The 26,656-nt window shown below is 42.7% G+C and overlaps 1 long non-coding RNA gene across 1 annotated transcript in view; it reads left to right on the top strand.

Moving 5' to 3' along the window:
* Positions 1 to 14,529: 14,529 nt before the first annotated feature.
* Positions 14,530 to 26,656, top strand: part of LOC128878424 (uncharacterized) — a 40,860-nt gene continuing 28,733 nt past the window's right edge. Inside the window, exon 1 of the long non-coding RNA XR_008457402.1 lies at positions 14,530 to 16,242. This is a non-coding gene — a long non-coding RNA (uncharacterized LOC128878424). The remainder of the gene's footprint in view (positions 16,243 to 26,656) is intronic.

Here is a 26,656-nt window from a genome sequence, read left to right as displayed (position 1 = left end):
ATTTTGTTTAATTCTGCGATATTACGAATACGTAAAATATTCCAAATGAAACCCCGGTATGTTTAGTAGCCACTAAAGAAAATATTATTTTGACAGACACAATGCAACAAATAAATTAAACTAAAACAACTTCCAAAGTGCATTCACAGTACATGGGACTACACAATAAATCTCACTAAATTTAACAAACAAATTTACAGACTTCACGCACGCGCAAGAGTTGGAGAGATCAAGTGACAGGATATCTCACGACTAACTGATCGCGAACCGCCACCTGCTGCACTATACTTAATTATTTCCCGCAACAAGTAATTACACTTTACACCTTTGCACTTTATACTCTTGGAGTTTACACTTTTGCACTTTACACTTTATACTTTACACTTTGCACTTTTTATATCTAAAGATCTTATTACAAGTTCGCAGCCATTAGCTCGGTATTACTCGCGACGAAAAATTGTTCGTCACGAATAATATCGATTACCAGGTCTCACCACGTGGAGGTTGCTGCGACTGGAGACCCGGAGATAGAAGGAATCAAAGTTCCTTCGATCTCCCTCTACATAGAGTATACATACATAGATGCATACTCTACATAGAGTCGACGAGCTTAATATTAAGTACGAAACGATGGAAATCAAAGGAAAACAAAATTCCCTTCGATTTCCAAAGTCTAAGTCTGACTCTGTCAAATAATTATTTGAACTAAGAGGGTGAAGATAAATTGAGATCGCGACGCGACGCGACCATGAAACTGGACCTACTGAGTCAGTCCCGTTTCCTCTTGTTGGATCCGGATTCGAGAGGAAGACGACCGACGCCTCCGAACCAGTCTTCCACACCCTGCACCCATCTGGGAGCCACGACGGACCCGACTTGCATCCGTCTCACTGCGCTTTGGACTTACTGCACTACGCCGGGAGCCTGGGACTACACCAGCCGGGATACAGGGAGTAGAGAACCGATCCTGAGAAGCCGATCGCCTTCCTCTCGAATACAGATCCACCAGGAGGACGGCAATCGACCTTTCTGTCCAGTCACACGGTTGGTCACTACACTTATCACATGAAGTAATAGTGACCGAAGTGGAGAACAATATTGCGAGTCCAATATGGATCTACGAACAAACAAAAGAATCGAACAAATGGTTAATAATTATTTGGTAGAGGACAGACACTCGTACACGCATGCCTTAAAACTAACTAAACCAAACTAAGGTACCCACAAGGAATACCAAGCTACGATAACTAAGGGAAACTACACTACGCAAAAATAGGAGGGACGCGAGACACGGACGCGCGATCGCGAGATCCATATCGACCGAAAGATCGTCGAAGAATGAGCTCTCACCCCTCGTATACCTGTGTCGGTCGAGGGTTGCGACTCGCGGCTCGCTATCGAAGAAGAGAGTGGGGCAAGGGCAAACAACAACCGCGTGGCTGTTGATTCGAAGGGTCGTTGGATCCATCGAGGAAATATTTCGCGAAACATTGATGTTACAGCAAAATCATATTCACGAACATTGTTTAAAGAATATGTATTGTTAATAATTAATTTAACTATTGTCAGAAATTAATATTTAGTTGGTCCAATCGATAGATATTAAACTATAGAAAAATATCTCACGATTACTTTTTCTCAACTTTTCGTGTTCAGAAATATTACATTCTCGAAAAACATTGGTATAATAATCTGAAACTTTAAAATGCATTAAATATGTACATCTCCGAATTAATTGAATATTCACAATGGATATAGTAACGTTCAGTGTTCGATGAAATATTAACAAGAATTACGTTCGAATCGTTAAGAATCGTTATACCTGTTAGCTGGAATAATTAAAAATTAATTTCTGACAATAGTTACATTAATTATTAACAATATTTGTTCAAGCAATGACCGAGAATATGACTTTGCTGTAATATTACACCACGCGGACAACGGTAGATGCTTTTTCTAAAACTGTTTAAAATCATTACCAATCAATAAATAACTGGTTTGTGAAGTCAGTCGCCAACGAATTACGTTTCTTTTGAGTAGCTTCGCGTGTGGACGACCTAATAGTTTCCGAAATATTGGACCACGCAAGTTTTATCCCGCTAGATCACTGAAATATCACACTGTGCCTCCTCTTCTTTATTCGCTGGTCCTTCTCTACCTTCATCGCATTCCTCTCCACTTTTCAAGCTGTCCAACGGGACATATTTATTGTGTTACTACCCACCCGTTTCATCGCCACGCAACATTTTTCACCATATAACGGGACACGAATTTCGGCTGCTCCAAAATAAAAAGATTTTCAATCTTAAAAAATTGGTAAATAATAATGGTACAACTCATGACTGTCCTAACACAACAGGACTCCTAGACAAATTTCTGCCAATAGCAATCCGTCGTAAGTATTCACCAAAAGCATATTTCCTCGCTTCCAAACACGCTCGCCAATGAATAAATACCAAATTAGAATTTCCAATTCGCGCGGCGCGAGCGTCTTCCTCAAAGTCTGATATCGAACGGGCTCGCACTTTGAGCGCGCATCGTCTGTCGAATCAACGATCGCCTCGGCTAGAAGCGGGACCATTCCTCACAATTAGCGGCGATTCAGTTGCCGTTTTAACAACCGAGCCCGCCTTCGATTCGTCCGTCCACCACGGATACTCGTCGGCCACGGATAATTATTTTCCGATTATGATTGATAATCCAGCGGCACGATACGCGTCCCCCGGTTATCTATCACTGCAAACGTAGCGATCCGCATAAGACGGATCCTCGTGTACACAACGTCCCTGTGTGCCCTCGTCGTTCGGAGAAAGGCGGTGTCATCTTCTTTTCGGTGGACGTGACGTAATAACGCGTAGCGTGGAAGTGGGTGTTTGAGCGTTATCGAAAATGCGATCGGAAGTCTTGAATTTCGTCGAATATTCGATTAAAAACGTGGCAAAGCACGACGAATCGACTGCCCTAGAATTTACTGCGAGTAGTTCTCTGCGCGTTTAGCTTGCGGTGTTTATTTTCGACGCTGCTATTGCGAAGAAATACTATATTACAACCATCCTGGACACCGGTACAGATGTAGCACTCGATGCCAATTAAAAATGAAACAATACAAAGTGAAGTACAAAAGGTTCGTTTCTAAAGTAATTGCAAAGAAGATTTAATGTACACAAAAGTATTGTAATATATGAATACTATTATTTGTTCCTATCTACAAAAGAAAAATACATACCCATCTCATAAAACACAGGAAGAACATCATATATCTAGAGACTTCTATCGAGAAGAAATGTACGAAAATGAAAATACATGCACAACTTAAAGGCAGAACGTCCTATGTCTAGAGACCTCTGTCAAGAGGAAATCCACGAGGAGAAGAAGTACACGCGAGCGAATTATTAACAGAGGGAGAACATCCGATGAAGTAACAGAAAATCAAATATTGGGACAGGAGTATGCCCCGTTGCATACTCCTCGTCCCGTCTTATCGTCCGTCAGACATTACAATAACATCTCGTTATCCGTGAGCCCTTCCTCGCCGTAAGAATTCCGAAAGACTCGAATTCCTTGGAGGCAGGGTTCATCGAGGTGTCTCTCCCCGACAGCCCCCGGCGACGCCACCACCGGCCATTGTAATTTTGAAGGCGCGCGACAACAACGTTGGTCCACCATCGGAAAATAAACGACGCCGAGGAAGAACGACCGAGGCGAACGATTAAACGTCCGTCCGATGTCCATCAATATCGACGCGCCTCGCCAAGACGTTCCCTGGCACGAGATTGCCGAGGGTTTTGCACGCGACCGGCAAAGATATCCGTACGCCAACACCGAACAATGCTGGACTGTCGGCATTATGGGGGACATTGTCGCTGGCTTGATATGAGCCCTGTTGCCTCGGGTATACAAGCTGCAATATCGTGATCCTCCTCCTTACCCCCGTCCCCTTCTGTCACCTTCGTAGCTTTTCGTAGCTTCGTCCTCGCTGGGGAAAAACCGAGTGACGATGCTTTTCAGGAAAACGAGCCCTGTTGCTGGGACGAGTTGAGAGGCTGGGAGGCGTCTTGAGAAATTAATTAGGGGTGGATTATGAGGGTTGAAAAATTTCGGGTTGGAGTATGAGGGTGTTGTAGGTGCAGCGTTGGGATATTTTTAGTTTCTTTTTGTGATAATTGATTTTTAGTAGAAATTGGTACCCTTTCGTAGAGGCAGTGACTGTGCAAGTATATGTCTGAAAAATTTCAATTTATAGAATGTGAACGTAGTTTGTATGGCAATGTGTTTCGTTCTTCAGTAGTTATTTGTGTGTGTCCAATAAAGAATCTGTTAATATAATACTAATTCTAATAAATAAAATCAATTTCAATACAAATAATTCAATCAAAGAAAAATTGCTTATTAAATTCTCTGTCGAATATTGAGTTACTTTAACAATTTGTACAGAATTTGCCAATTACTCGACCCTAACGTTGACCTTAATGTATTTCACATTACTTGATTAATTACTAAATTGTTGAGCTGCTTCCAAAGTAAATTGTTCTCGTTATTTTTGTTATATGATTTTTATTATGTTGATTTAGTTATCAGAAAATTCTTCTGTAATTTTTATCTCGACTAATAATAATATTGTATCAGTCCTTTTCAAGTGTTCCTTATTTTCATCATAAGAACAAAATCAATTTAAATAGCAACAATTCTTTTCCTGAATACTATATTCCTCAATATTCCATATATTTCGATATATCGTTAATTATTATTCTTACATTCAAGGCACCAAAGAGATAATAACAAATAACAACAACGTCCCTTAGGGATCATTAAAGTATCAATAGCGAAAAGAGCGTCCGATTAAAAATATATCTTCACCGAAATAACAGCTCGATTCACGATGCTCGTCCTCCAGTCACGGTGCTTTCTGTAAGAAAGAAAGACAAGCTGCTCGGGCGTTTATCTTTCCCACAGAAGGACTCGCGATAACGTTTTACTTATCGACACTTCCGCAAATCGATTACACAAGACCAAGGTGGAAGGAAGGAGAGCGGCTGGGGGCGTCGATTACGGCGGACAGAAAACGCGGAAGACTTTTCAGAAGTTCCTACCTACGTGACCGTTTCATTCTACTTCTAACGCTCGGAATATCGTGCAACAATAACATCGGGCGAAGCTAAATATTTTCCTTTAATAATTCCAGCCCTAAATTCTACGTAGCAATTTGTAGCGGAGAAATGAAACTGAAACTTCTGCACAGTTACGAAATTTATGAAAATAGTTTGGACGATTAATTTGCGAAATATGCTTGAAAGTATCGATAAACTTGCCCTTGGCGATTCGGTTAGCGCCACCCCTAGTTTTCATTAATTCTAGATCAAAATTATTAACACCTTCGGCGAACAATAAAACAAGATTAATATTCGATTAAAATTAAAATTATCGTTCATGTTCGTCTCGAACACGTAAACGTGAAAAGAAAGATTACTTCCATTCACGTTTTCAAACACCGTCTATGACATGCAGAGTTTTTTTGTGCACCCATTTTAATTGGCTATTCAACCACGTCCCCATTGAATTCCTCCAATCGGAAAAACGTATTCTGTCGCCGACAATAAACAATGCACCCCGAATTTAACATCGATTTCATTGTTCTGCGGCTAACCGACGACCGATGAATATAAATTACATTGTAACGTATATTTTCGGGTATTGTGAATCCTTTTTTGTGTCTGGAGTCAGAGGCAAAGGGCTGATCGAATCGATAATTGGAAAAAGAGTCGTTGCCGCGGCAAACCAATCACGAACGCCCACTTACAGTGTACGTTTTGCTGTATACAGGCTCGCGTTGATAAAAGGCTTATTCATACCACAGTCGAAAAATTTCCGTTCAACAATAACTATTCGTACAAGTATATTTAAACTGAAATACGTTAAGGTCAACGTTACGCAGTCCTAGTTAAGCAGTCCTGATCTCATCTCCAGTAAAATTCAAGATAACTGTACAATTATAAATAATCTTGAATAAATGTTAATAATTGACAATCCTAAAACCGCTACTTTAAAAATAAAACAAGAACATCGTCGTAGCCCAGTGATAGAAGAAACGACGCTACAACGCTATTTTAAATAACATTTTACGAAATAACAGTTTCTTTTGTTCGCATCATCGGTTTCAGAATCGAATCGCCACCTTCCCCGATTATTAGAGAATCCGTTGGATCGAACTCGTGTATCCCGTTCATTAGGGCTAATAGTTTCAAATAGCCTTTGAAAGCCGCGTCCTTTTTATTTTCATTCGTCAGCCAAAGGCATTGTTAATCACGGGCCCGTTCGCAACCGATCCTGAATGCGCGCAAACGAGGTGGATCTTTAATATTAGTTAGCAGAAACGGAAGGTAAACAATCGATCTAACAACCGTGGTTTCGAGCGGCAATCGCGATCGAGTTCCTCCCCGCGGTCGTGAAAAGGTGAAAAACCTCCTCCTGTCAGTGACTATTCGTTATCCTTCGTCACTCTGACAATCGGGAATCGAATGTTACACAAAAGTGGCGCGGGGCACGCAAAGGCGCGCAATCGTGATTCGACTGGACCTTCGGACAGCTTAGGTACTATATTACACGTATTATTTTAAGCGATTGAATATATTTCTATGAAATTTTACATTCAGGTTGTAATTACTGATTCATACATCACGATGGTTTCCGCTTACTTAATTTTTCTTATGTATATTTTTTATTTTCTAAACATTAAAAGCCACAGCGTGCCAGGAAGAAATTGGGAATCGAATGTTACAGGAACGTGGCGCGGGGGATGCAAAAGCGTGCAATCGCGATTCAATTGGTTTTTTTGAAGAGCTTGGGTATTAGCGTAAGCCAGAGGTTCCCAAACTTTTTAGACCCGCGGCTCCCTTTGTATACAGATTATTTTCGGCTGGTCCTTTAATACCAATCAATATGAGACTAATCTGAAACATATTAGACAGACTAAATTTTGTGGCACAAGCTAACTAAATATAAATCTTACTATTTCATAAGACTTAATTTCTTTATTATTAAACTTTACCAATATTTATTTTTCTTTCTCTTACATTTTCACATATTACATGTACAGTTTACATATTTACAATATGTTATAGGCTCACAGTTTGGGAATCACTGGTGTAAGCGATTGAATATAATTTTACATTTAGCTTGTATATTCTTACGTAAAAATTTGATTCTATTTTGAACCGAATCGATCCATTTTTCATTCTCTTTCAACTTCTCGACTTTCCTCGTGTACATTCCGCGTGTACATTCGTTATTTTCGAAACTTTAAAAGCCCCGGCGTATTAAGAAGAAAAAGGGTCTCCTGTTCCTGGGGAAACGGCGATCCTCTAAATGAACTTTTAACCGAGCTCTACTTGATAGTAGTTTCATTACTGTAGGCACTTGTATGGCCAGATAATACGATAATCTTCGAAAGAGCCAATTTTCACGAGCCCCCAGCCCCGCCGCGGAATATAATGCAATAATATAAAATTGTCTCCCCGTATCCTGGAAAAAGGGAGTCCCTCGGATAACGCCAACGGCTCACTGCAGCGCAAAGAAACGCGTTATTCCCCGGGGAAGAATGAAAGGCACGGGATTCCAATGAGAAACGAGTAAGAAGATTTGCCGAAAGATTCGCGGAATTGACGCCGTAGAAACGAAACGACTGGGACCGGAGAGAAAAGAGGAAAAATAATGGAAAGCGATGGGAACGAATAAAAAACGGGTTAATTTAAAAACGTGCCGTAAAAGAACGAGGAAGACGAAGCGTTACGATCTCGTACGGTTTTCTATTATCGAAGCGAAGAAAGGAAACGTTTAAGAAAATGTTGTGCAAAAATTTAAGAGGGTAGGACTGTAACTATTTAGAAATAATTGAGACGAATGCATGACGATACCCTTCTCTATGAAATTTTATCGAGGAAGATAGAGGAATAACTTGTTCGACCCTTTACTATAAAATGTAATCTTTGAGATTTATGAGGAACATTTGCCCAAATTTTGGAATATGGCGAATGTGTTTTTTTTCTATTGTTGAAACGAAGAAGAAAATGTGTGGATCCAACTAAAAATAATTGAGTACATTCATCCGCGCAGGATTTGAAGAAGCTATTAACAAAAATAAATGTTCCGGTACTTTGAGTGACTGCGCCATAAGGAACATGCTACGGATTAATTATGTTTGGATTTATGTCGAATTAAAAATTGAAAAAATATTCACGAATCCAAGGAATCGTTCAACAATCTGCGGGATAAGGCTGCTCGCAATTAACCCTGAAGAACGCGCGAAAGCGAACGTCTACGACAGTTCCATTTCCGTTATCCTCGAGAGACCTTAACTTACGATAATGCCGTACGAGCTTAAGTATAAGAATCACTCTTATTACAATCTATGGCAGCAATAATTGCATCTGGAGTTCTCTCAAGCCTCGCGAAAAAGTCCATTATCGAACTGTCTCGTTGTGCGCTATAATTTACTTTTCGACTGGAATTTGTTTTTCGATTCCCACTTGTTATTCTTCTGATCTCTATACGATAGGTTGCAATGCTTATTAGATTTCTTAATCGAAGTTTATCGGAGTTTAATTGTCTTGCTATTGGTGACTAAACATTTTTTAAATACAGTTGCATTATGAAGTTCACTTAAATATTGAAGCATACAAGTCAGAACAAAAGAAATGTAAAAATAGAAAGCTACCATCTTGGTGATATAAATGAAAAGGGGAATTTAAAACTTGAGCTACTAACAGCGACACGGACCAATTCTTTTTCTTATAACTTCCAGCCCTTCGATGGGGGGGTTGCAGTCATTTATTTTTACTTTCCTCGGTTTTCAGCTGAAAAAGGAAAGTTTCCACGAAAGCGAATCATCGAATGGACCGTGTTTCCATATCTCGTCTTGCTAAATTGTCCTGGACTGCATGAATCGAGTATGAAACTAACCGAGAAAAAGGGAAGGAAGACGAGAAGAAAGGGTAGGGGGTTGTCGACGGTGCGACAGATAAAGTCGGCGCATCGAACAGGCGAAACTGGCTGCGCATAAATGCTCCTCCGACAGAACGTGCTACGGTATAGCTACGGTGGTGAGTGCGGAAATGAAGCAAATCGGTAGATACCATACAGGAACATTAGAGTCACTATCTAACAGCGAGACGTTTAGAAATTACCAGACAGTCGTTTACGGCCCTGAGCTTTCCCCGCGCTGTTCCTCTTCGGGAATTAGCTGTCTTTTGATCAAAAAAGCAATTCGACGATGCGACTACAATTCGACTGATTCTTTTCCTTAGGGGAATAAGTATGAACAGATTGCATTTTTACAAAATCTGTAAGTCTGTAAGTTATTGCTCGGCCTGAAAAATTGACAGAGCATCTCGTAATTTCATTATTATTTTATAATTTTATTAGTATTACTTCCTAACTCGTAAATTGTATATTAAATACTCGCTCGCAAAAGTTTTCTCATTGATTTATTTATTCTTTCCGTATTTCAACGCAAAAGTACGAAAACGATAAGAAGAGAAATCGTAAGAATATAAGCTCTGTCCGAGGAGGGATGAAAGAGGGTGCCCCATTCTGTACTTAGATTTAGTTTTAATACGATCCAGTTTATGTCTGCCAAGTGAAATACAATATCGTCTAGATCCTTAAATCCTGTTTGCACCCATTGTCCGGTCCATGGTCAAGTTTCCGTCCTCTCTCGACACAGCGAAACCCCTTTTCACCCCAATACTCTATTCACGTCGACATAGCAGTCAATATTCTACAGCTTCCTGCCAGGAATTCACATTATCGATTGGGAAATCCCTGCGATACCAACTAGTGGATACTTATCGACGGTGTTTGCAACGAAACGACATCTGCCTTTCCAATGCAATTCGTCTACTATTACTACAGGGATCTACTATTCCAGCAGAAATCGACCTTGCGAACGGACACTCTACCTTATCAACGGGAGCGTTCGTCCATTTTTGTTTAGATACCATCAGCGAATAAAAGAATGAATTAAGAATCTATCTCAGGGTATCCGAAGAATCTGAAACTTACGTTTTCAATTCGCAGATGCTGCACTCCGCCTGGTGCACCAAAACAGCAAGGATGTAAATTTCATTTTCCATGCTGGAATATTTAATACCGTTTTCGACGGAATATGTATTGTAATAACTACAGCAAGTCAAGATCGAAGATAATATAAAATTTAATATAAAATTTGCGGTAGACGTTTTCGCGTTAACTGTTACACCACGGTCGCGTCAGGGTACGAAAATCGAGCGGCGATTTTATTCTCGAAATTTTCGGGGACGGACCAGACCACCGTGTCAGTGTGTCGACGCGGTTAATTGGCTCGTTATATTAATTGAATTTCATTACACGCTGGCGGAACAATGGCGCGTCGGGATTAAACGAACGGATGGAGACGCGTTCAGACGTCGAAAAATGTTTCACGGGCGTTTGTCGACGCGACGATTCAAAAAACGCAGATAATTCAACCGACGCAAAACCGGACTGAAAACATTTTTCCGCGTGTACGCTCGAAACGTATCCGGATTTCACGTCGCGGTGCAGCCGCTAATTAAAAAAACGACGCACGCGATGGTCGATGCAGCGAAATTTCGATCCGCGACAATGGAAACGATTTCGTCACTCTCGTTTTCCGTGAGTATAATCGTGTGTACCCGTAAGCCAGCTGTTATTTCATATTTTGGATTGCTATGTTAATCGAAGTGGCATACCGCGTACAACTTGATCAAACTCTGGTTTCCTTTTGCATTTTGTCACACTCCAACTTAACATACTTAGTTCTTCGAATTACTCCAGGTGATCTGGTTCCAACTCCAAGTAGCCAATGCTAGATAATATCAAAACAGTTTAGGACAATTTGAAGCGGACATTCCATATCCAACTTGTTCAAATTTACGATCTGATCAGATTCAGATCATGCATTCATTGCGACAGGAAAAATCGAGAAACGGAACCCGCATTCTACCTTAAATCTAGCTCATAATTCCACGTGCAACTTCTTCAAACCATTCTCACCGAAGAGCTAGTGTCACCATCAGATCCACCTTCAAACTCGACAACAAAATTTATACTCTACTCTGCCCCTGTTTGTTAATAATTCAAGCCTCGCGGCATACCAAACTTCTCCAAACCAACAATTTCATCAAATCTGGCTGTTTTTCACGCGTCACGCCAGCGTTCCCGCGTTTCTCGGCCAGGTTCAGAAAGGCGCGCGTCCAAGTGTGAACCGTATTTTTCCCCAGGTTTTTGCTGCTCGAACGAGGGAAAACGTTGGGGGTCGGTGGTGGGGGGTTGCGAAGGGTGTCGAAGCGCGCACGTGAACTGCGAAAACCGCGGCGCGCCGGCGTTCCCAATGCAACGTGCCACCTTCGAACGTTTTCTCGAAATTGATTTATGCCCCTGACAGCTAACGCGGCCATTGTGCACCGTCGGGCTGTCGTTGTCCATTCAAACAAATTGACCACCGGCGGACCGGTCGACGCATTGTCGCTCCATTGAACAATCTGCGGAGAGAAAAGGGAGAAAAATGGCGATGCGCTGTCGGCCAGATGCGGGGGAAAAAGTCGCAACGGACCTGGTGCAAAGTTGAGTCGCTCAAGCCGCTGTTCGACCATAAACGCTACTCTGTCTTACGATCAGGGCCGTGGCGTGGTTGACGACGGAAAAGAGATACAAAGGGACTAGGCTGTCAAATTGTTGAAAAAATGGGTCCTTTCTTCGGGGAATTAATTTTGAGAGAGCAGTGCATTGTCCAAGTTTTACTTTTAGTGGATGTTCACCGTGTATTTTGGAGACTGAACAAATTTTTGTCAAGCGAAAGTAACGATTCGAGATTCATATAAGCATTGAAATAGAGGGATAGTCAAGATATCGTTTCATTGGAATTCATTGCAACGAGAGACATTTTTTGGGGGGGTAGTTCGAGTGGTTAGTCTTTTTGTAGAAGTTAGTCGGTTGATAGAATATAATAAGAATAATTTGAAACATTACTTTCTGGTGTTTAATTAAACAACGATAGAGATGGAATTTTATGTACAGGAGGTTTCATAGGAGGTAAGACCAAGTACATCGTTATCGAATCTAAACGGAGTGATGTGACGATAAAATTTTGGGAGAAATAATATCGAGTAACAGACACGGCCCTGGTTATGAGGGGACTTTTATGCCAGAGAAGGCTCGTAAATCTTCGTCGTCGGAATTCCATTCCCAGTGTGAAGCATCCGATGTGATCCTGCGACGGTCACAAGGAGGACTCTTTGTTGGGTGTGTATTGGAGATTGAGGACAGTTTTGGAGTATTAAGGTAAATGTTCTTTCTATCACTGTTTTACACGACTCCTTTATTTTGATTTCCTACAGTCATTGTTTGGTTATCGTAACGCAACTCCGTACATTACGTTCACGTTAGAATTCAATTCAATGGATTTCTGCTGGGGCCCATTGACCCCCTTCTAGTTAGGGTACCTTGGGATCGCTAAGCCTAAGTAGCTATAATAAAACGTAGTCTCTGATGGCGTTATTATGTTCAATAGTGGACAATTCTAGCGACATCTTTTACCGACTATAATACTTAAGAACTCTTCCGTTCAACTCGACAGAGTCTCGACACGAGTCAGAGTCTCTTTCATCGCGAGGATCTCTCCTCGACCCACGTGATCGTACAGAAGAAATTCGAGATCGAAATCCATTCCACTCGATATTATTCAACGAACCATAGGAAACTCGATCGATTCTCGGTCGTAATTAGCGGAATTAAAACCAACGTGACGCGGCAAACGCGCCTTTTTCTCCAGCATCGACATTGGAGCCGTCTGTCCACCATTCTGTTCGAAACGAGTGGCCCTGGAAGGGCAGTTTTTGCCTCTCCCGGTCGAGAGGAAAGCGATTCAGGGGCCAGTTTCAGCCGAGTCCCCGATTGGACGGCAGAAGCTACGGAAACAAAACGAAAAGTGCCCGTTACCGACCGCCCAGCGTGGCCAAAGGACGCGTGGCAAGTGATTCTCCTTGCACGTGGCTGCTGGCCGCCATATTGGTCTCAACGCCTCCAAGAAGAAGGGCACGCTCGATTCTTTCGACCGTAAAACGTGCCGCAATTTTCGATTAGTAGAAATCGAATAGAATGGACAGAAGAGAAAAGACAGGTTGTAATTTAATAGCTACTCCAGCCAACGTATCACGTGCGCCACTTTCTCATCAACTTCATCGAAGGGATAGTTCTATTATCGACTTAGGTAGGTACAAACAGAGTAATAAAATTGAAGTTATACCTCTTTGTGGTCTAATCTATTGGTTCGTCTGGAAAGTCCATGCCGATTTTTGGTAGGTGTTACAGGTGTGAATATATCGGAGTGGTTGGAAACAAATGACATGTCCACATCCCTTAAATAATGGAAAGGTTATGGAACCAAATGGTACTTATATAATTCATTAAATATACATCAAAATTCAAACGTGGTTTCGAATTTTTCTTAAAAATTGGCACGAACTTTCTGGAAAAGCAATAATAATAACCGCACTATTAAATCTATATACTCGTCAGATCTTCCTTTCACTAATTATGTATTTAATTATTGTTTTAGAGAAAGAAAAGACGCTCTTCTCTGACACTAATTCCAGCATCATAACCAACTCTTCAAACTCTTCAATCTTATCAAAAAATTACCGACATTATTGGATTTGTTAGAGACGATTATGTAAAATTAGACAATGTTTACATCGAACGCGACATTAGAAGCGATCTCTTCAGTTCCGTACAGTACACGCCAATTCCGTTCTACACCTAGCTCGTTGAGTAATTCACGTCGATTATCCCCAACGGCGAGAAACTCGTGATACTGTTCCTGCCCGTCCTACTTCTCCATTCTACGCTTTTTGTCTATTCCCTCCTCATTTGTCCCTTAAGTTTGCCGCACCCCTCCAATCCTCCGACCATTCTATTTCCATTCCCAATCTGTATTTTCATTCTACCTTTGTTGGCCCTTTGTCTCGCCGAATCCTTCGCTAGCCGCTTTCAGCCTCCGAATTCTTTCTCCGCCATCCGAGCATCGTCGCCGTCGCTTTTTCGCTCCTCCGACTTTTCCTCTCGTCTTCGTTTCTTCTCATCTCCCCCCACCTTGGTCATCGTTCCGTCCGCCTCACTGTTCCCAGTTTTCCACTCCACGCGTTTCTCTTTCCGACGCTGCGTGGTACACCTCCACCTTCGGGATCGGCCCTCCTCCTTCTTCCCCGGCTCGCCGTGACTTCCTCCCCTTTCCAGGGGCCGCGAAGCCGCCGTCTTTTTCTTCCCCGGGGCTGCTTTAGAAGTCGACAAAAGAACATCGGCGGCGGAGTCAAGATGGCGGAGAGGGATCCCGTGGTACCGGAGAAGCACCGCCGCCTCCTCCGCCTCTCCTCACCTCGTTCCAACCTTCTAGCTGGTAACCTTCACCTCATCCACCCACCCCGAGCATTGTTGCCACGAGCAGGAGAGACAAAATGAACCCGATTGTTAGTCCGGGAGGCATCATAATGAACGCCCATTCACCGGGAGACACCAAATGAGCTCCCGCGTCTTGTCCCGCGGCTTTGTCCACGATACTTTTAATTCTCTGCTACCCCTTTGTCTTCCTTCTGGAGGCTCCTGGGCTCGACCTGGTATTTTCTTTCTTTCTCCAGCCGCATCCCTGTTAATATATCCCTCTGTGTCTCCGCGAGACTTACCCTTCCACCGTCGTTACCACGATCCGCGGGATTCGGCTCCGCTGTTGGAACGATACGTTGTTGCCTCGTTTTGCGTTCATCGATGAGTTCTGGCAGGGGATGTTTATTGCTCATTTCGACAGAGGATAATTTTAGCTTCGATCTCGGCTTTATTCCTCCGCGGTTTCGCGGGTTTCGGCTGTCCTTTGTCGATGGTTGCTCGCGATTGGAAACGTCTCTTTCGCTATTCTTCGTTTATCGACGGATTTTAGATGGGTTTTCGGAGGGATCGGAGAGTCATTTGCGAGGAGGTCTCTTCTTAAGTCTTCGATTTTAAGATTGTTCGCCGTGTCCACTAAAATCGAACGATTAATTGAGCCGTTCACTGGACAAATCGATTAACACCACCAGTCACGTAAAAATTGTAACATTACTGCCGATTATTTTTTGGCTATCCTTATATTAATATATTAAAACGTTGGTGCGTATGCATGTCTGGAATCTCGGCTGAACTACTGAAGCTATCCACCTAATATTCACAAGACATGTTCATGTGGTGTCTCGGATTGTGTTTCTTTGTGTTAGACCTCCGTAGAAAATTCTTATTTGTGGATCGATTCGGTTCAAATTTGCACCATATAATATTTAAAAAAAAAAAAAAGATAGTCTTTGGCAAAATTTGAACCCGATAGAAGTGGAGATATTATAGAATAAGAATAGTATTCCACGCGGGGCACAGCTACTTACTTTCATATACCGTTAGATGAAAGCTGCATCTGCATTTATACATTCTATAATATTTATTTGAATTTATATTACAAAGGAAATTTAAAAAAACAATGTACATTATTTCATCAAATTTCTCAAATATTCGTGTCATGGAATTGATCGATGTGTGCAATGAACGGCTCAATGGTCGAATCCCTTTTTTTTTTAAGTAATTTCAAGAAGTGTTCATCTCATCCCAACGCTTTCCTTGAAACAATAACACTCCGAGTCCTATCAAATCTTGTATCTTGACTTGGAATCGTGACCACGGTGGACCATCGTCCAAAAATCAACTACCCATCTTTTCCCTTCAGTTTACTTTCTATTTGTACACGCTTCCATTGTGTCCGCGTTTGTACGGCGTTCCTCTCGGTTCGCTTCTTGGCGGCGGCACGAGTGCGTGGCCGCGAAAGGCGAAAGGAGAATGAAAATATTATTGCTCGATCCGCGCGCGTCATGCATAAATGCATCGATCGCGGAGGCCTCCTCTCCTCCTTGTCACCTCTCGCGGCAGCCAGCAGGCGGCTGTACAAACAACGATATCCGCAATGTTCGAGTTACAAGCAACGGGATTAGTAATCGTGCCCTGCCTCGCGCTATATACGCTTTCTTCTTTCGGTGGGTTTTGTCCTCCCTCGACGGGGACGTACCACCATTTTCGCCGCTTTCGATCGGAGCTGGGAGTCCTTGGAAGGAGCTGCGTCACGGGGATCATCCTGGAATCGAAGGTGACGTTGCCAAAGGAGCGATTTGTTGCGAGTGTTCTGTAAGTCGCGCGTTCAATTCCATTTCTAGTTGAATAGGGGTTTACAGTAAAACTTCATTTATACAAATTGGCGATGCCAGCATTGGCGTGAGCTCTTATTATCTGAACTTGGCTCGCGCAACGTACCGCTTATGCGAATTCGTGAACTCCGGTTGTGTGGACTATCCAATTATTCAAACAATATGTTTGAACAAGTGTTGGACAAATGTCGTTCCCTGGTCGGTTTAGATGAATGGAGTTTCACTGTATTCTACAAAAAATGGAATATAAGATGGATGAAGATGGTTGCTACGTTATAGTTATAAATAGTGGCATAAATAAGACACTAGGTTAAAGCAGTGGCTTTCTATTCTTCTGGAGACCTCTCCTCTTGAGTAGGAAGATGGATTTTTATGTCTGGAGGTTAGTTGTAAGTTTAAAAGTGAACTTCTTTCACGATCGGTGTATCAATATAGAATTTCCATAGTGATTTTCAAACCTTCTAAAAGAGGGTCTTCTTAAAAGAAAAATTTCTCCACTAATAATACATGCCAGATTTCTTACCTCTAAACTAGTTTATTCCAAAAGTTTCCTATGAAAGAGGCCCAAACACTATTTCTACTAAGAACACATGAAATCAATTCATGGTTTCCGTACCTAACATCCCAACTGCCTAACTCCGTAAAAATTCATGGTATTCGAGACGTGGCCAGGTACATAATAGCTCTAATTCTATTATAAAGCGTACAAAAATTCTAGCACGAAACAGTTCTTAAATTTCGCATTAGCGTTGCTAGAGTCACGCGCAGGTAAACATCCAGCCCTCGATTAGGCTATATTTTCCTCTACCCTCGAATTACGCCCCATCTTCGATACAAAAAAAAATTGTCGTTCCCTTCGCCGTTACGCTTTTTTTTTCGCTAGCCCTTCCATGTTGCCCCACGAACTTGATTGACGCGAAGAACGACAGAAAAGTGTCATGAATTCGAAAGTTGCGACGACACCACTGGTAAAAGGGACTTTCCCTTCAGGAACGTTTCGAAGGACGCATGCACCGTGGCTAATCGTACAAAATCGCGTCAAAGGTGATCGATATCGGGTCAATGCAGTCAGGAATGACCGTGAATTACCTTCTCACCCTCGAGTTTCTCTCTCTTTTTCTCGTGATCCTCGACAGGAGGGTGAAACCCGGCTCTGAAGAGGCGCGGAGGGAGACACTGAGACCTCAACAAATTGACATTGTTCCCACAATAGCTAATAAATTGTTTTTCACGGTGTGCGCTTTATTCGTTCGCGCAAAGGTGCGTCGAACGGTTCATGCCTCATCGAGCTCCCTATCGGTTCATTGGGGAGGGAAAATTCTTATGGGTGGCGACAATGAACCGTGAATATATTTTCGAAATGAATTTTTGTACATATTTTTATCGTCGTAATTCAATATTTATTTCACTCGTTCGTTTCTATTATTTTTGCATATTTCATGTATATTTCTTTTAGTTTAGATTCTCTGCCTAGGTGAAATATAAAATCGAAGTAATTCCAATAAGGGAAGACGCATAAAATCCATTGGTCAGTTTGAAATCCAACGTTTTGTACTCAATTATAATATCAGTTTTGTAAAATTCATTGGTTTCAAGAATTTTTTTATTTAGAATTTATACTTTAACGTCTACACCAATGACAAACGGAGGTTCTCACGGTGCCTTTTCAAATTTAAGAAACGATATTCATCTGGTCCCTATTTTTTTATTTTGTACATGACAAAGCCCTTCTATAATTCAAGAATCATTTCCTGTTTAGACTTATTTCATAAACGACACAACTAAGGGATACGGTCCTGTACAGAATAAGAGCACTCGCAACTTGAACATTTTTCGCCAACCATCCTTGTTAACAGGTTGATCGCCACGATTGAGTTATGGGCTAAAGTGCATAGCTGATAGGATGTTTTATAAAACCAAAGTGGCATATGTTTAATTGCCTCAATCATTAACAGATGACAGCATAGAAATAATTATAATAAACAAAAATCATGGCTTCCAATTTTTCTTTGTAACTCGGTACCATAATTTTGTAGATAGGCTCCTCTAGTTCTCACGGTCTCATATGAGTGATTATTCTTTTCACTAAAGAACTAAAAAAATGAATTCTGAGAGTTAAGCAAAATTCATGAATTTTTATGAAGTTACAAAAATAATTACCACGATAGATGTTTGATTACGTAGTTTGCGATAGTCTAAATAATATTAAATCCTGACAGAAATTTTCAAGGATACTTGTCTGGTAATCAACGCGGTAAAGGTTTCCTCGAATCGTAGCGTTTAGTCTTTATCCTACCGAATCTTCCGATTCATTCCACTCGAACGACCCCGACGATTTCGTGTCACCGTCGGGGTCCCCGCGTCTTCCACGTTCCCCGTTAGCGTCCAGGTCGAAGAAAACAGTCGTTGCCGCGAAAATGTGTAGTCACGTTGTTATATTGGCCGGTAGCTCGCTCGCGAGCCAGGCCTCGCAGGCCGCGTCGCGGCTTCTATAGCGTGATTAATTCTATTTACCTGCGGCCGGTGCACCGGCGGATACACCCGTGGTATAATTTATCAGTTTGTCGGGCCTCATTGTCGCCGGTACGGCTCGTTGCTAATAGTCGACCATTCAAGAATCTAGGGAACCCATCTATTCTTATTACGGCCTCCGTTGTCCAAAGGCTCGAGACACACCGGTGCCCCTCTGCCCCCTTTCTCTTCACGGAGCTGTCCGACTGCCTCCTTTCGATCATTGCGACGCGCTTCCTTCAGAGAACCGCCATTTTGGAGTCGCGAGGAAATCGGTTGACGTTTGTTCGATAGATCTCGAGACGCTGCGACAATATTCCCAAAGTCAATCTGAGGGGCTTTCTTGAATTTTTTGTGGGACTACCGTAGGTTCGATTAAACTGAATTTCATTTGTGCCAATGTGGTATATTAGAAGCTTCTGAAAAGTACTTTTTGCGTTTGTATCGGACGCGAGGAAAGGAGATTGCGGCGATTTTTCTGGGTGGAGTTTAGGAAGTTGCGATAACGTTACAAGTTGAAGGGTGGTTTCTTGAAATTTTCGTGGAACTAACGAAGGCCTTATCGAAATGAATTTTATTTGTGCGTATATATATTTTACTAGGAGCTTCTAGAAAATATTTTTACTACCCCACAAATGCCCGATCCGTGCCATCGGTCCAGAATTTAAGAAACGTATACCAGGATACTTTCCTCCAAACAATATCGAACTGTTTCTTTAAGGGAAAATGGCTTTTAAAAAATAGCATTTCGCGTGACATGACGTAACAGTGACTCGAATAAAAGGATCCTTAGGAAGATACGCAGTGTCAGTTTCAACCCTTCGACACGTTCGAGCCGGAAACGGGAAGCGAACGCGCGCAGCCTCACGAGGGGATGATTCGACTCCTATTCTCGGCACTTACCCCATAAACAGAAGCCCATAATCGATTAGGACGCGTACGTATGACCATGGGAAGATTTAGTGGCTGAAACAGATGGGGAATTTCGGACGATGTCACCCCTTGTCTCCGGTAGTCATTAGCCCGGACTATTGTTGATACCTGGCTAGACGCGAGGGGGTCGATGGGTATCGATACAAATCGATACTCATGGTTGATCGACTCCTACCTCGGTCTTAGGGGACACTTATATCCTGCGCGCGTTCTGTTCACACCCGGCAGAAAGTATACCATTCTATGAAAAATATTTTCAATTTCAATTTATTTCAATTTAAAAGTGTGTATCAACCGAGTCTATAACATTTCTTACATCAAATACATCTTCGATATCCATCTACTTTATTATTTGCACAATAACATTTTTATTCACGTTCCCTTTCAACGATAAAGTCGTAATATTAAAACCGAAATAACCACAACAGAATGCAAAGTATTCCCTAACTAATAACATTCAGGAACCGCTGCTGGTGAAATAAGTTTCACCAAAGTTCCCGTCGCGACCAAAAGACACTTTTTATTATTCGTGCCGTCATCAACTCTCCGCGTTTTAATGCCGTCGTTGAATGAATTGGACTCATCCACGCCTCTTCCTGATCAACGAGCCGAGATCGAGGCGCGTTTCAATCACACTATTGCCCTGTTCGCGGCTGCGGCTGAATCCCCGGCAACGAGCACAGAAGATGGGTAAAAATTATTTATACACGCCAACGAAAGCGTCATTGTCTTCGCATCGTCTTCGTCGCTTCCAGTGTGTGGATTCGCTACTTTGCCATTACCAACCGTCAGCCTCGTTTCTTTCCTTCTGTTTTATTTCCTTTTCTTCTTTTTTTTTTTTTACGTACGAGCCCCGACAGAATGCATTGAATCTCGTTGGAGGAGGCTCGAGCTCATTCAATCGTTCCCGCGATTTTTCCCGATCCCCCGTACCGCGGGGAATCCCCTAGGTCAGAGGCCATCCAATCGTGAACCCAAACCGGTGTCGCTGGAATAATCGGAACGGCGCGCGCAACAATCCCAGGCGAATTAACGGGGAGTTTCAGGAAGACAGCCAGGCGCCGAATTAAAAAAGGAACAACGAGGAGGAACTTGGGAGGAGAATTAACCCTTTGCACTCTAAGCGATTAGGGGGCTGCGGCTAGACTGCGAGGAGTTCTTTCTTGAACGATGGCCACAAGAGAATGTTGACAATTTCGTTTGGGAAAGTGTTCTTCTCAAAATTGCGATTTTGCGAATCGTGGGTAGTTTAATGGAAAGTATGTCTGTTTAGGGCAGCTGGTTTAGGGGTGAAAAGGGTTAAGACAGGGTTCTCGGTGTTAGTTTTTAGTGTATATTCAAGGTGCGTCGTTTGGAAACGAATGATCACAAGGAATACATATTAGTAAATGTTTCGATCAAATAATATCAAAGGAAATTCGTTCTAGAAAGGTTAAATTACGAAGGTGGCTTGTCCATACGTACCAGAATATGAAGTATATATTCTCAACCTATATGCATATTTTGTTGACGTTGAGATTCGATGTATCCAAATAAGTGTATAAATAGAAACATGTATGCAACTAGACTTTTATATACTCGCAATGAAAAATGTGTTTGTAAAAATTAAAGCCATCGTATAATTATAATAAAAGAAATTTCCTGAATAATATATAATAACGTATTTATGCGACTGTCTGCACGATGTTCTAAACAATTCGAAAGACAATCGAGGATGTATCGATCCAGCATCCCGTTCTTCGAAATTTGAATCGCCGCGAGCATCGGCTTCACGAGTCCTAGGCATTCTTTTCTCACGGATTTCTGATTGGAAGCAACGAAGCGTGTCGCGCGATCCGAGAATATGATTTAAGACGCGACTCGTTCGAGCGAATAGAAACGAAGCGTTCGAGGACGTAGGATGATCGTGCAGAACGACGCCGTGGATGAAGAGAAGATGACGAGATGGAAAAACGACTTAACGAAGAATTCGGGGCAGCCCTGGCGAGGCAGGTGCTGATCAAAGAATCGCTGAATCGATTTATTCCTGAATTGATCTAATCATCGTCGGCCGTCGAGGGGCACGATTAACGCGGGGGCGCACAACGCGCGTTTATTAGCACACGTAATTACGGATTGCGTTAGGACGTCGTTTGCGATTATTGTGGGTGAATGGTTCCCGCTCGTACTTAGTGCTTGCTTTCAATTACTAGCGTCTCTTTGCGGACGACTCGCTGCCCCCGCGATCCCACGAGCGACCGATTGCTATTTTTCAAGTTGTATTTATAGCTTGTAGGCACAGTAACGAATAAATCAATGTTGAAATTTTCAAAGGTAATTAATCGATTAGAATCAATTTTCAAAAGTAATGCGGTGTTATTAAACATCGTTACGACCCAGTTTCTGAACCTATTTTTATCTGGTGTCAGTAGAGGGTGAGCTAAATTGCCACCACTGCTTTAATAGCACTGACGAACAACTAAAGAAAAAAAATTCTCTCCTTTTAGGATACAAGACAAACCCTCCCTAAAATCAGATTCTCCAAGAAACCACGAGTAGTCCTCACCCCCGTGGAATGACCGATTCAGAAGACACTCGATCGACTTCATTCGTTCAACGATAATCGGACTTTTATACGCAGCGTATCCTCGATCTGCATAAAATCAGCGCATTCACCGCACGCGGGTCGTCCCGAAGCCACGCATTGTCCGTGAAAAATTACCGAAACACGCGACATAGTCCATTCGTCTCCTCGGGAACCGCTATATCCGCGTACTTATAATGGAACCATCCTCCTGGCCCACCCCCCGCGTCGAGCATATTTTTCTATATTTTTCTCCGCGTTCTCCCCCCGCCAGTCCCCGTCGAGGATCTTCTTCTCCGTCGCTCCAAAGTTACCCTTCCTCCTCCGATTTACCCTCCTTCCACCAACAGTAATTTATCACCGCTCATAACAAGGAGCCGCAAGTTTGTACATATTTCAGTCTCGCATCCACCCTCACCTCCGCTTACCTCATCCCTTTTAACCGAGGACCACCCCTCTTTTTCTCTCTTTTCGACGTTCACCGCGGAATGTGCGTGAGAGGGACCAAGAAAGAGCCCGAAGAAGGGTGGCGTACCGGGGGTGGGTTGGAAATCTGGAACGAGGGACACCAGGGGTGGGCGAGCAAAGACGTTATTATTTATACGTGGCATTATACATCAGACAGAGTCGTTGGAATATTGTTCAAGACGTCCCGCGCATACATTAGGGAAGGGTGAAAGGGCCTCCGTCCCCTGTCGCTTTTATTACCGCGACCACTTATTTGTTAACATAATATACACATTACGGGACGCTGGCTCCGCGACAGCACGCGCCAGCAAGGGTTTCACTGTTTGCCCGTCGACGACGGTGCGTGAGGGTGGTTGGAGGGGGATAGCTTTTAGACACGGTGGACGATTTTTCGCGTATCCGTGATTCCACCAAGGTCGCTTATCGAGGTTACAACCCCGAGGCTTCCCGTCAATTGTCCTCTGATCGCTCGCGTGTTTCTAATGTGACTGAAACGCCTGGGAAACCAGGATTTCTTTCTTGTTTGATCGCGTTTGACGGTGGGCCATTGCCAACCCTTGCCTTTTGGGGGAAAAGTTACGGACGGTGTTGGGTATTTAATCCCTGCAAGAAGCAGGGACGTATGTTTGGGTTAACTTGATTTTACAGGAGTAGTTTTGGCGGAACTATTAGAAGGGATTGTCTATTATTTAAACACTCTTATTTACTTGCTTGGTTTTTTTAAGTGCGTAACTGTCGCTTCAGTTATTGCACCGAATCCATACATCACCTTGCAATTATTTCTATTCTTCTTGACGTTACATTGCCTTACATGACTCCTTAATTTTGGCTTAATTCGCGTGATCGTGACTCTGTGCATTAAAATTACGTTAGTCTTGTTTTCTGTACACCTCTGTTGGGGCCCACTGGCTCCCATCTATCCCGGGGTTGCAGACTCCTATTTGCTATACTTTGTTTCGATGTCTGTCTATGACGCTTTGTGACAGGAGGATAAACATTACCAATGTTACGGATGTAAAAACCAAGTTGACACCAAGCATACAGTATAGCCGTGTATGGTTACACTTCCAGCATAATTTTTGTAATTTTTCCCCAACCCGCAGTAGTCCACAAATGCCATCGAACGTTCGGCGGTGACTGTTTCATGTGGTTTTAACAACTCATAAAATACGACGGCCCTCCTCACTGTCTACAGTATACGCGGTAAAATCCACGTATACATAAACAGCGGGTTTCAATGCAACCTCCTAATAACTCTTCTCGTTTAAAACGAACTCTTCCTTTCACCCAGAGTCCTACACTTCGAATCCGCCCCGATTACCTCTCGATCGTCATACGCCGTGCTCGCGGTTTTCGATGCGGAAGTCGATGACGCGATTAAAAAGGGGGGAAAAAAAAGGAAATAACGACCAGGTAGAACGATACTGATATTCCTGCTCGTCGAGGGGTTCACCTTACCCTCGCTTTTTCCCCATGGTCGGTGTGTATCGGTAACGCGAGCAGCCTGAAAGGCGGCCTCTCGATTAGCGGCCGCGCACCAAAAGAGTGACCCGAGCACGCGAGTGGACCCTTTCAAAACTGGAATGGCGCACGTATCCCAGGAATGTAGGCGCTCTCGAGATTCCGGGCTGAAAGGCAAAGCCGCGGGTAAGCCGCTTTGTAGCCTTAACCGTGGCCGCTTAAGAGGGTGGAAGTATATTATGGGCAATATTACGGATGAATGCTGGCCAGCGCGAGAAACAGCCACTTCGGGCGATAATCTCGTTACGGGAGCCAACGTCGGCTTGTTTCTAACCATCGCGCGAGGGTTCGCCGTTCGCGGAATAAATAAAAACGGGACGAGAAGAACGCGAATGCGGTGGCGAGTGAATCGACGATGTGATTATGGAAGAGATATCGTTTCGTTCGCCAACAAAAGGTGAAGGGTAATGATCGCGGGGAGTGGGAAAGGCGATTGGTGCGATTGTTAACGAGAAACGCGTCGAGCTTATGGCCCATCGAGAGTCCTTTGGAAGGAGAGTTTCGGGAAATTATTGCGACCGTAATGAGAATTTATAATTTTGCTATACCGCGGTTCACCTAATTCTGGATTAATAGGCGTTGGTTCGAGGAGGTGGCGTCGGGTTACCGAGGTACCAGTTCGTTTAGAATACGAGATTGACTTTTGCGCTTTCGCTGACTCGACGAGACGGGGCACTTTTAACCTTTGGATCCATTTAATACCATTTATGGGAGCGATTTGTAGCTGGAAGACTTAAGGTATCGCACAAGTTTCTTTTTCTGTATCACGAAGAAAAAGAAGGCATAAAAATCATTAGCTACAACTTTTCCTTCAATCTCTTGTCTCATAAGAAATAATATATGACTAATTGTAAGTCTCTGAAGTGAATTGAGTAGTCCAGTTGCCAGTATGTACCGAAATTCTTGTCTACAGGCACCACGATGTCTTTTGCCCCAGTTTAATATATCAATTCTTGCAATTACTAATCATATTTTTCTTTTGTATCATAAGAAAAAAGCAGGCATAGAAATCATTAGGTACAACTTTAGCTTCAATCTCTTATCTCATAAGAAATAATATATTAAGTCTCTGAAGTGAATCAAGTTGCCCAACTACCAATGTACACCAGTTTCCAAGTTATTGTCTAAGAATTATCTTGTTTACCACGATGCTTTCTACCCAGTGACGTAACGAGACCTTACATTTCGCCGAAATTCAGCGTCCCGCGGAAACCGCTGATCTTAACTTGCCGGAGCAGATGCTTCTCACCCCTGATTTTATTCACGGTCCCGCCGTGAACACGCGCACGAAACGCTTTAATGCGATGCAATAATATGGTAATAAAGCGTGCATGCGATTCTCGTTAGATCCTCGAACCCCTTTTCCGGTCGTCGGATCCGGTCGACCTACATAAATCGAGCGTGACGTTCGGGGCGGTCCTTGTCGCAATAATCGAACACTGATCGAACGTTGCGCGTTCTGGAACTTGCGGATTCCAAGGGGGGGTCAGATCGTGGCGTATAGACGGTATCGGTTATAAATTCAGGTCGTAAAGATGTCCGTAGTCTTGTAGGAAACGGGGTGAAAATGGGCCAGGCGGCTGGGAGACAAGGCAGTCGGTGCAGCGACACGTTCGTGCCATTGTCCTTTGGCGATTTACGAGTCTTTCTTGCACTACTTTCGATCATGCCCTCCTGCAGAATCGACGTTCGCGGCGGTGAGCTCTCTATTCGCCTCTGTCATAAATATAGACTCGTATTGTTTGGGCTGGGACGTGTTCCGAGCATAGATCTCTCACTGACGCTCGAGGGATGGAAATTCTTGTACAGCGTAGGAAAATGTGAAATTAATGCGTTTCTTTTACAAAACGGTGCTGGATCGAGTCGATGCCGAGGAACACGATGGGAGCCAGATGTTTCCATTAATCGCCATCTTTGTCGACTACTCGTTTCTTCTTTGCTGATATGGAAAACGTAGAAAAACGGTACGCGATGTATGTAGCATATAGTCTATTAATTGTTATAATAATATTAATATCTTGTTTCGTATAAATGCGTGCACCTTTTGGTTAATTTTTGGCATAGATCACCAAACATCACTTACAGTTAATCCCATAAATATTCGTACCCTCTATGTCTATCGAAGAAGTTTGGCTAAATTAAATAATAGGTTTGATATTACCAAATGAATTATTCATTGTAAATGTATATACGAATTATCTTAACCGTGTATACATTTACATACACGTCAACGTATGTACACAAACATGCACTTAGAAACATCAAACTTTTAATTTAAACAAATTTCTTCATTAGACACAGAGGGTACGAATATTTACGGGCCAGACTGTATTTATCCAACCGACAAAGAAAAAAAAACCCACCCTTAAATATATCCTCGAATGATATTGCGCAGCAC

This window comes from Hylaeus volcanicus, chromosome 6 (genome assembly GCF_026283585.1).
Source record: "Hylaeus volcanicus isolate JK05 chromosome 6, UHH_iyHylVolc1.0_haploid, whole genome shotgun sequence".
Taxonomy (NCBI): Eukaryota; Metazoa; Arthropoda; class Insecta; order Hymenoptera; family Colletidae; genus Hylaeus; species Hylaeus volcanicus.
The sequence above is the reverse complement of the archived record's forward strand: the minus strand, read 5'-3'. Positions and strand labels throughout refer to the sequence as shown.